The sequence below is a fragment of the Barbus barbus genome (assembly GCF_936440315.1).
Source record: "Barbus barbus genome assembly, chromosome: 36".
NCBI lineage: Eukaryota > Metazoa > Chordata > Actinopteri > Cypriniformes > Cyprinidae > Barbus > Barbus barbus.
The window spans coordinates 8,131,381-8,142,645 of NC_136714.1; positions in this window are offsets into that span (position 1 = coordinate 8,131,381).

Consider the following 11,265-nt stretch of genomic DNA (forward strand, 5'->3'; position numbering starts at 1 on the left):
TGAACATTTTACAAAGCTGCAAGTTCACTTTATAAACCAACCTGTGATCTAATGAACATAAAAATAAATATTCAAAATAACCTTTTCAGCAGAATAAATAGGCTATTCTATTTAGTTACCAAATTAACACATATCACAGATAATTATTAGTTAATAGTACTAGGAGTTACTAATAAATGAAGTGTTCTGTATTGTAATGTAAGTCATATTTGTAGTCATATTTGCTAACGTCACACCTGCTACTCCCGAGCCTGCTAACGTCACACCTGCTAATCCTGGGCCTGCTAACATCACGCCTGCTACTCCAGAGAACTTATGTTCATGAATTTCTGTTGCCCCATGTCACTGCCAAGGAAACCAAATATGAACTTTCGCCTGTGAACTGTCTGCCCCGGCCATGGAGGCCACCTTTGAACTCCCTGCTTGTCATGTTACTGTCAAGGAGGCTGTTTATGCTCAGCCATGGTCTTCGGCTCTACTGTGGTGGTCACCAGCTCCACCTGCTCCACTGTGGTGGTCCTCTGCTCCACCATGGTGCCCCCCCCCCCCCCGCCGGCTCCACCCTGATTGTCTGCTCTGCCGGCTCTGCCTCTGTCCCAGGACCCCCACCGCTCCACAGTCAGCCACTGTTTCATGGTCCATGTCCTCCATGGTTCCACAGTCTGCCACTGCTCCACGGCCCAGGTCCCCTCTGCTCCATTGTCTGCCTCTGCTCCACGGTCCAGATCCTCCAAGGCTCCATGGTCCAGGCCCACCTCTTCTCCATGGCACAGGCCCACCTTTGCTCCATGCCCCAGGCCCGCCACTGCTCCACAGCCTAAATCTATCATTGCCTCATGGTCCAGGTTCACCACTGCTCCACAGCCAAGTTCTGCCATTACCTCACAGTCCAGGCCCACCATTGCTCCATGGCCCATGGTCTTGCCCACTGCTTCATTGTCCAGGCCATGATTCTGAACCTGTTCCCCTGCATGGGCCTAGCCCTCCATCCCTCCCCCTGTTCAGACTCCGCTCCACTAACCTCCTGGACTTTTTGAGTTTTGTTTAAGTTGGGGTGGGTGTTACATTAGGGCGCCAGGAGCCACTCTTAGAGGGGGGATATGTCATGTCTCTTTTGGGGTTTTGTTTCATGTTCATTGTTTTCATGTCCCTTATTTCATCTTAGTCATAGTTCCTGTCTAGTCACGTGATTCCCTTGATCTTTATGTATTCCTGCCTAGTATGTGTCATGCTCTGATTGGTTGCTTTAGTCATGTGCCTTGTTTCCCATTGGTTGGTTTGTGTCATGTGACCCTTATTGTTTGGTATTTACCCTCATGTTGCCATTGTCTCTTGTCAAGTATTATCTGTGTAACCTGCTGTTGGTGAGTTGTGTTTCTGTTCATGCCAAGTCAAGTCTGTTCAAGTTAAGTCCGTTCATGCCAAGTCAAGTCTGTTTCTGGTCAAGTCTGTTTCAAGTCAAGTTTGTGTCAACTCAAAGTCTTTGTTTGTTTGGATTTCACTTTGTTTAATAAACTGCACTTGGGATCTTACAACTTGCCTTTTATTGGACTGATTGTGGGCCCTGGACGATCAAAGCCGTGTCGCCACCCTAGATGAACCTGCTCCGCTGGCAGGTCCTGAAGGGAAGATTTACATACCATCTGCTCTATGCCTTACCTTTCTGGACTCCATCCATGTGTTTCCGGGATCAGGCCATCCAGGCAGCCAATGAACCCTCTTGTTACTCCGCAATCGATACTGGTGGCCCAACATGGCTCGGGATACTGCCCGCTTTGTCAAGGGTTGTTCGGTCTGTGCCATGTCATCCACAACACGTCGTCTGCCCGAGGGCAAGCTAGTACCTTTGCCTATTCCATGCCGACCCTGGTCCCACCAAGGTATCGACTTCGCCATGGATCTGCCTCCTTCCAATGGTTACACCACTATCCTAGGCCTGCAAGTTAATCCCCCTACGAGGGTTACCGACTGCTCTGGAAACCGCAGAGGCCCTCTTTCATCACGTGTTCCACAATTTCGGAATCCCAAAGCATACTGTCTCCGATCGAGGCCCACAATTTGTGTCCAGGGCCTGGTATAGATTCTTCCAGTTGCTGGGAGTCTCAGTCAGCTTATCTTCAGGGTATCATCCTCAGACCAATGGCCAGACCGAACGCAAAATCCATGAGATAGAGCGTTATTTCCGAGCCTACTGCCACAAACACCAGGGACCCGTTCTTCATACGTCGCTTATTACATTTGAGATGATTTTAAAGATTCCAGATCTTCTAATCCTAATAACTGATCTCTGGCTAATTTGCATCGATCTCTTTCTCCCTCCTGCCTTTTGATCTTGTTAAGGCTTCTCTGGTGGTCACCTCGCCATACCTGTTACTGCATTCTTCATACAGGATTTCCCCTAACAGGTTTAGCTTGGCTACCACTGACCTGCGCAGAGCTTTTTGCAGCAGCCCGCTCAGATGTTTGTCCAACTTTCTCCACTCCTCAGCCTCATTGACCTTTGGCCACTTGATCTTGTTCCTTCGGAGTGGGTTCTTCAGGTTCCTGGCCCTTTGGCTCGACTCCGTTCTTAGGGGTGCTACTGAGTTCACTTCTTGGGGTTCATCAGCATCCCTTTCTTCCTCCTCCTTCCTTTCCTCCTGCTCTGCCTCTGCAACATTGGGCCCGTTGGCACTGTGGTTGTCAACCCGGCATTGGATCCCATTAGTCTGACCTGCCCATACCGGGGCAGTGCAAGGTTGCATCAGGGTACCACCACCACACTTATTCTTTCCCATGTGGATGTGAAGTCCCCTCAAAGTAGTTGTTCTTTCCCAGCCACACCCACACTTCCTTGGGATCTTCTCTTTTGCCGATATCCTTGCGTCCATTACCGTGTGGTCTGTCCTTGTTGGCCCTTCTTTCATACCGCCTCTCGGAGGGCCTTCGGGTTGTTTTCTTTGTTTCTTCTTCGTAGTAAGCTTTGGGTGTCTTCCTCTTGGAAAACTCAAAGATAGGGTTACTAGCCCACCTCTTCCGGTGCAGTCTATCCTGCTGCCACCAGTCTCTCCTGGTTATCCTCCAGTCTTCCCTGGACTCCAACTGCTCTATTCACAGTAGCCACTGAAATCTTTTAATGAGTAAAACTAGCTGTGTCTATAGTATTATAGACTACACAACATTGTTATATTATTTTTTTATTATTATTATTTTAAATTATTGTCCCTGGACCAGTAGTGTAGTCTTGTAATAAAGTAGCGGTGGCTGGGGCCGATTTTAAGTATCAATTCTGCTTAAAAAGATGCAATCTAATCCTGTTTACATGAAATAAGCCTGCTCCAGAGCAGGTTTAAATTTACGGACCTGTTGCTATGACAGCAACTCCGGGATGAGCTTCGAAGGACCAAATGATCCAAGATCAAGTGAAATCGGCAACAATGAAATCCAGCTAACTGAGTTAGCGACGTACGAAGAACAGGCCCCTGGACAGTTGGAGCCAGAATCTTCCTTGGGCCGAATACGCTAAGAACTCCCTTTGACAGGACTGCATTAACACTTTTCCAATGCGTACTCGGTTACCAACCACCGCTCTTCCCTTGGACTGAAGAGCCATCAGAAGTCCCCGCGATGGACTACTGATTGGTAGTGAGAGTGAGAGGGTATGGGACCCAGCATCTGTCCATCTTCAAAGGGCAGTTCGGAGGCACAAGAATCAAGTGGATGCCTGCCATACCACTTCTCATCAATATCAACCTGGTGACCGAGTCTGGCTCTCCACTTGAGTCATCCGCCTCCGACTGCCCTGTAAAAAGCTGAGTCCTCGTTACATCGGTCCATTTCCCATCATCAGACAGATTAACAAAGTGATTTATGAACTGAAACTACCAGACTACTACCGGATCTCACCTTCCTTTCATGTTTCCCTGCTAAAACTGTACACTAACCCTCTTCTCCCTCCTTATGCAGAACTCGAAGTACCTCCTCCTCCCGAGATCGACACCAACGAGACCATCTTATGCCATACCAACCAGATACACTCGTTCAGAATCACCGGACTTCTAATTAGAATCACCTGCAATCACTTACCTGCACTGCTTATAAAGATGCTCTGCTCATGCACTCATGGGCTGGTCTCAAGGTTACAAGCTCCTCCGTAGATCGTCATGTACCTCCTGGATCCTGAGCCTTATGTGCAGTACTTACTGGCTGTACTTACTTGTTGATTCGCCTGCTGGAATAACCTATGGGATTTACCTGCTTGCACGTTTGAGTTTTGTTTGAATCGTTCTGAAAGAGGAATTGAGACTGAGTTTATGACTTCAGTTAAGTGAGCTTCCTATGACTATTTACGTTCCTGCTTACCTGTTTGTGTTGATCTCCTGCATATTGAAATTAAAGAAGCTCAATTACCTTGCACTCAACTTGTCCATCTTGTTCCTAGTGTGACAGTTGTTTGGACCTCAAACCTATTCTTTGGTGTATTTAAAGGAATAGGAGAAAGCAATATTATGGACAAACAACTCTTATTTTATTCAGAACATTCACAACAACATGCAGCTTTTCACTTCACAAGACATTATTTGATGGACTAGTGGGTTATTGTAATGTTTTTATCATCTGTTTGGACTCTGATGGCACCCGTTCATTGCAGAGGATCCATGTGAGCAAGTGAAGCAATGCTACATTTCACCAAATCTGTTCCTATGGAAAACAAAATAATCTACATCTTGAATGGCCTGAGTATTAGCCTATTCACTTAAACTTCTCTAATGTTCACATTTTGCTGCATATGATGTTTGCAATAAACCACCTATTCATTGTCAACATCTGTCTAAAGAGAGAGATAAAGAACGAAAGAAAGTAAACCAAGAATCTTATTTAATCTATGTGCTCACCGAAATTTTAATCTGGAAAACACCACTTTATACAGATACAATACACATACAAAAACAAATACCGTATAATATAATTATTTTATTCAGGTGCAAATATTGATGTATTATTAAATACTATATAAAAGAAATCAAGAAAAAGAAGTTGTTGAAGTTATAGGGCAATTATAATACAATTACAGACAACCCTTCTGACAATAAGATAGGTTTCACAATATCTCTATCTACAGGATGAATTACTGTAAAGTTAATGTAAAATGCTCCGGTTACTCACGTAACCTCGGTTCCCTGAGATAAGGGAACAAGTGTTGCGTCGTCATTTTTTATTGATGACTGCTAATGGGGAAACTCTTGTTTACTCTGTTACTGAAGCCTGAATTGTTAACATTTGTGTAGCTGCACAAACCAATAGCGCTCGAGCCTGCCAAAAGGGGCGGAGCCGACTGCTACAGGAGTCCTAGCTTAATGCTACAGGAGTCGGCCCAGCGCACCATTTCATCAGAATCAACGACTGAAGCAATAGCCATCGCGACAGTTATAGCACGGCCAGTTACACAACGCTCGTTCCCTTATCTCAGGGAAGCGAGGTTACGTGAGTAACCGCAGCGTTCCCCATCGAAAGGGAACTCCCGTTGCGTCATCATTTTTTATTGACGACTGCTAATGGGGAACGCATCCAGTAGCACCGTGCTATAAGCAGAAGCAGAACTAAGCCTGCTCCGCGAGCTCAGCTCAGGCACGCTCAGAGTGGGCCTCGTGAGTACAAGCTATAAAGAGACCCGAGAAGTATCTGGGGTCTGCTTGTTATAAGCCTTACCCACCCAAAGGGAGAAAGTAGCACTAAGCAGATAGCACCCGTGCCTGCAGGGCAGGGACTTCCAAACTGTAGAATCTGAAAAAGGTAGACGGCGACGACCAGCCAGCGGCCTCACAAATCTCCCTAATAGAGATTCCACTGGACCAGGCCATTCCTCTGGTGGAATGGGCCCTCACACCTATAGGGCATTGCACGCCCGCTGAGGCCTAAGCCAGAGCGATAGCATCTACTATCCAGTGCGATAGTCTTACTTTGTGAAGGCAGCCATTTAGAGCGGCCTCCAAAGTACACAAGGACCTACTCTGTTTGTCTAGGTCCTGGCACACCTCAAGAACTGCCTCCCACCCACACTGTTTGTTGATTTCAGCTCAGCATTCAACACCGTCATTCCCTCCAAGTTGACCACTAAACTTGGAGACTTGGGTGTTAACACCTCCCTCTGCAGCTGGATTATGGACTTTCTGACCAACAGACCTCAGCATGTTAGGTCAGGCCACACCTGCTCCACCACCATCACACTTAACACCGGCGTACCACAGGGCTGTGTGCTGAGCCCATTTCTCTACTCCCTCTACACCCATGACTGCAGGCCTGTGCATGGATCCAACTCCATCATCAAGTTTGCTGATGACACCACAGTGATTGGCCTCATCAGAGACAACGATGAGACTGCCTACAGGGAGGAGGTACAGCACCTGGCTGCATGGTGCGCTGACAATAGCCTGCTCCTCAACACCAGTAAGACAAAAGAGCTTATTGTGGACTTCAGGAAGAAGAAAAGTGACACGCATGACCCCATCCACATTAACGGGATGGTTGTTGAACGTGTCTCCAGCTTCAAGTTCCTGGGAACCCACATCTCGGAGGACCTGACCTGGACCACCAACACATCCAGCCTAGTCAAGAAGGCTCACCAACGCCTCTTCTTCCTTAGGACACTGAAGAAGAACCACTTGTCTCCAGCCATCCTGGTGAACTTCTACCGGTGTGTGATTGAAAGTATCCTGACCAACTGTATCACAGTCTGGTATGGGAACTGCTCAGTTGCTGACCGCAAGGCACTGCAGAGGGTGGTGAAAACCGCCCAACGTATCACAGGGACACCACTTCCTGCCATTAGGACGTCCAGAGAAAACGCTGTTTACATCGAGCTCGCGGCATTCTTAAGGACTCCTCTCACCCTGACCATAGACTGTTTAACTTACTGCCCCCTCTGGGAGGCACTTCAGGAGCCTCCGAACAAAGACCAGCAGACTCAGGAACAGCTTTTTCCCTACAGCTGTCTCCCTACTGAACTCTGCCCGATGATAACCCCTCACACACCACTACAAAATCTCCACCCCTCCCCATCACTAAATCAGTTAAAAAAAATAAGTACTATGTACTGGAAATTTTTATTTTCTATGCACTTTCAATGTTCATTGCACTAGTGTTTATATATCTTAATGTATAGCTTATTCATATCCATTTGTAATTATGTTCATAGTTTTTGCTCATAGTGTACATACATTTACTGCATAATCCATCTGTATAGTATGTTCATATCACCCATCTGTATATCATACTAATAGTATTTAAAATTTGTAAATTATGTCCATAGTACTGCCTTATCTGTATATTTCTGTACATATGTAACATATTGTAGGCACTGTATATCCTGTACCTCTGCTTATTGCACTTCTGGTTAGATGCTAACTGCATTTCGTTGCCTTGTACCTTACATGTTCAATGACAATAAAGTTGAATCTAATCTAATCTAATCTAAAAGATTTAGAACGCTCAAAGTACACTCGTAGTGCCCGGACTGGGCACAACAAGTTAGGTCCCTGTTCTGAAATGCATTGAGGGGACGCAAAGCCCCCAGCTTGAAAGACGTCGCCGCTCGTTGGATAGTCAGGGAGCGTTCCGGTGTTATCCAAGCTCGCATTTCAACCCCAAACGCTCTAGGTTCATTAACCAGTCGTCGAGGTAATTCAGTATGCGGATTCCCATCGGAGAAGAACATGCGTTGTCCTGTACCGAAGTGTGAATAATACCTCTGAAGCGAGGTGACCTTTGAGCGAACTGGAGCGAGTAACCTCGTTCCATGGAATTTTTAGAATACAGCTTGACATGCCGGGGATTGCTTTCCAAGCCAAAAGTGGTTACTTTCCTACTAATGGCAGTTCACGGCACGGGGCGGGGAACTAGCATTCACAGTGTGAGGAGAGGAGAATTGCTCTAGCGGGTCCACTATCACAGTGGTAGTTTGCTTGGGCGCGTGCTGAATGAGAAGGACGTGCCCAGCTTGAATAGAATTTCCATCCACTTTGTTGAACGGAGGGATGGAGAGCGAGTGTGAACTTCGATGAAGTTCCGGCCTCAGCGAGAACTTATCCTTTCCTTTCCTCTCAAAAGTTTGCTTCGCTAGACTCAGTGCTCTCTCAGTGCGAGCAGCCAGCCCCCGTGTGCGCAGCGTCAGAGTGGGCGTGGTCCAGATGCGTCTAATCTGAAGCCGTCAGTATTTTCTTTTAATCCAAAAGATCAAACCGCTCGAAAATGAGGGGTGTTGATGATTCTCACGGCAGATGAAACGCACCGGCAGATTAAAGTGCTGTGCGTATCCGCCTTTAAGGATAAAACCACTCGTGCAACAAGGGGTTAATCCTCGCGTGTAAAACACACTGGCGGATCAAAGCGCTGAGGGGAGAGTGGGTCGTGCGGGAACTGTGCACACTCTCACGAGCTGTCTCAGTGAGTGCAGCCTCAGCGTGGGGGTTACCCAGGTGAGTGGCACACTCAAATCCAAGGCTGTCAGCGATGTGAAATCACTAATGACAGCCCTTACTCCGATCCGCCTAGAAGGACAGAGCTGCTCGATGAAGCGAGGGGCGCTGGTCCTCACATATAAAATACACTGGCAGATCAAAGTGCTGTGGTAAGAGTGAAACACGCGGGAACTGCGCCGACATAAATCACTCATGCCTAACCACTCAAAACTCACAAGTTCACCATTTTTTCTCTGAGGTAGAGGAGACACGCAAAAGTTGCGGGGCTATCTTCATTGAAGAAGGGGATCCGTGAGCGATGCAGGGACAAACTCGCGCTTTTCCTGTCTCAGTGAGCGCAGCCTCAGCGATGCACACACAAATGCGAAGCTGTCAGCGATCTGATATTGGTGACAGTATTCTTACTCTGATTCGTCTAGAGAGATTGAGCCACTCGAAGAGGGGCGCTAATCTCACTTGTAAAACACACACCAGCGGATAAAGGTGTCAGGGGAGAATAAGCACGCGGGCTCTTGCCGGCGTGGGATCATTCAAACCCAGTTGTTCAGCTCCGTGACTGCACCGTTCCTTTCTCCAAGCTCCCTGAGAGAGGAGAAACAGGAGAGCGGGGTTGGTTTTTTTTTGTTTTTTTATGTGATTCTCGAGCGAGACTCATGCCCTCTGTGAGAGCATTCCGTCTCAATGAGCATACAGTCTCTGCATGGGGGCTGTCCAGACAGGTGACGTGCTCACTGCCCTTCTAGCATCGCGCAGGATTCCTTGCACAAGCCACACTCGTGACATTTGCAAAAACGTAGCAGAGAATTGCACAGGAATTGCTCTTACCAGCCGGATAGCCACAGGGGAAGGCTTCTCGCTTCTTCCGCTGCCGGGGGCTTTTTCTACGGCGCGGGCTACAGGCCGTACTTCTGCTTCGGCTTCTTAATTGCAGAGTCAGCGAAGAGATTGTTGTCGCTGAGGGAGAAGATTCTGATGAAATGGCGCGCTGGGTCGACTCCTGTAGCAGTTGGCTCCGCCCCTTCTGACGGGCTTGAGCGCCATTGGTTTGTGCAGCTACACAAACGTCAACAATTCAGGCTTCAGTAACAGAGTAAACAGGAGTTTCCCCATTAGCAGTCATCAATAAAAAATTACGACGCAACGGTAGTTCCCTTTTGATAGGGAACTGCAAAGAGTGTTATATTCCCCTCCATTTTTAAGAGAGAAATTGTTTGTGAATATGCAGCATTATTTTTCACTTTATTTTATTTTGACAGATCTTATTTTAGCAAGTAGCTAACACAATGAAAAAATGAAAGCCTGTCAACAATAAAGTAGGCTACATACATAGAAATATTCAAGGATGTGTGTCAACCACAACAGATCTCAAGTTCATAAAACCAGTTTTGCCTGTCTCTCACATTTATGAGACAGCCCAGGCATGTTGTACATATAGATATTTGTTATGCCACAGTATATTGTACAGGGAAGCAGAAAGAAAAAGAAAGCAATGCTTTTCGGGTTTGGCTCTGTGAGTGGGTTATTATCCGGCCAGTGTGGGAATATATGAATTTGTTGACCGGCGGGTGGCTTAGAGCTATTTGTGGAAACCAAACCTAATGTTACATGTTAATCAGCTAAGAAGCTCAGCACACTACAACTGCAGGCTCTCACTCTCACCAGGATAAAAACACTGAACTAGTACTCTGTTCTATACAAGACCAAACATTTCCTGTAAAAAACAGAGAGCAATGTCTAATAACTTAGAGCACATTGATTCCATTTATAAAATGGACGGTTTGGGAATACACTGTTTTTTCATGAATATATTAATTGCTTAGAGCTTCTTCTTTTTTCGGGGCTAAGCCTTCTATCTATTTTGGCATTCCATGACAATGACGATTCTGTAATAACTCATGCAGCGCAGTTACTACTGAGGAAGACAGCCCACCTCCAAAAGTTGGTCCTTGTTTTGTCCCCGCCCAGCTGGTTGTGAACACCATACCTTAAGCTCTAGTGATGTGAAGTCTGAATTATTCCCACGAATCAGTTCTTTTGAATCGGTTCAAAAGAGTAAATCAGTGATCTTTTTTACATTATGGCATCATGTGTCTCTCCCTGCGTCCCAATGTGCATACTTTCCACCCTATCTGCCCTAAATAATATTAAAATTACTAATATCATAGAATTTAGGATGGATAGTATGCACATTGGGACGCGGGCTCTGACATCCCGGCGTTGCGTACTCCAAAACTTCCGAGATGGTCCTCACTGCAGAACACAAGATCCAGGGGGTGTGGTTGGATCTAGATCTACAGTGGGGATCGAAAGTTTGGGAACCCCTTGCAGAATCTGTGAAAATGTGGATAATTTTACCAAAATAAGAGAGATCATACAAAATGCATGTTATTTTTTATTTAGTACTGTCCTGAGTAAGATATTTTCCATAAAATATGTTTACATATAGTCCACAAGACAAAAAAAATAGCTGAAATTATTAAAATAACCACATTCAAAAGTTTGGGAACCCTTGGTTCTTAATACACATATACTTAACACACATGTGGTTACCTGGATGATCTACGACTGTTTTTTTGTTTTGTGATGGTTGTTCATGAGTCCCTTGTTTGTTCTGAACAGTTCAACTGAGCACTGTTCTTCAGAAAAATCCTCCATGTCCTGCAGATTCCTCAGTTTTCCAGCATCTTTTGCATATTTGAACCCTTTCCAGCAGTAACTGTATGATTTTGAGATCCACCTTTTCACACTGAGGATGATTGAGGGACTCAAACACAACAATTAAAAAAGGTTCAAACATTCACTGATGTTC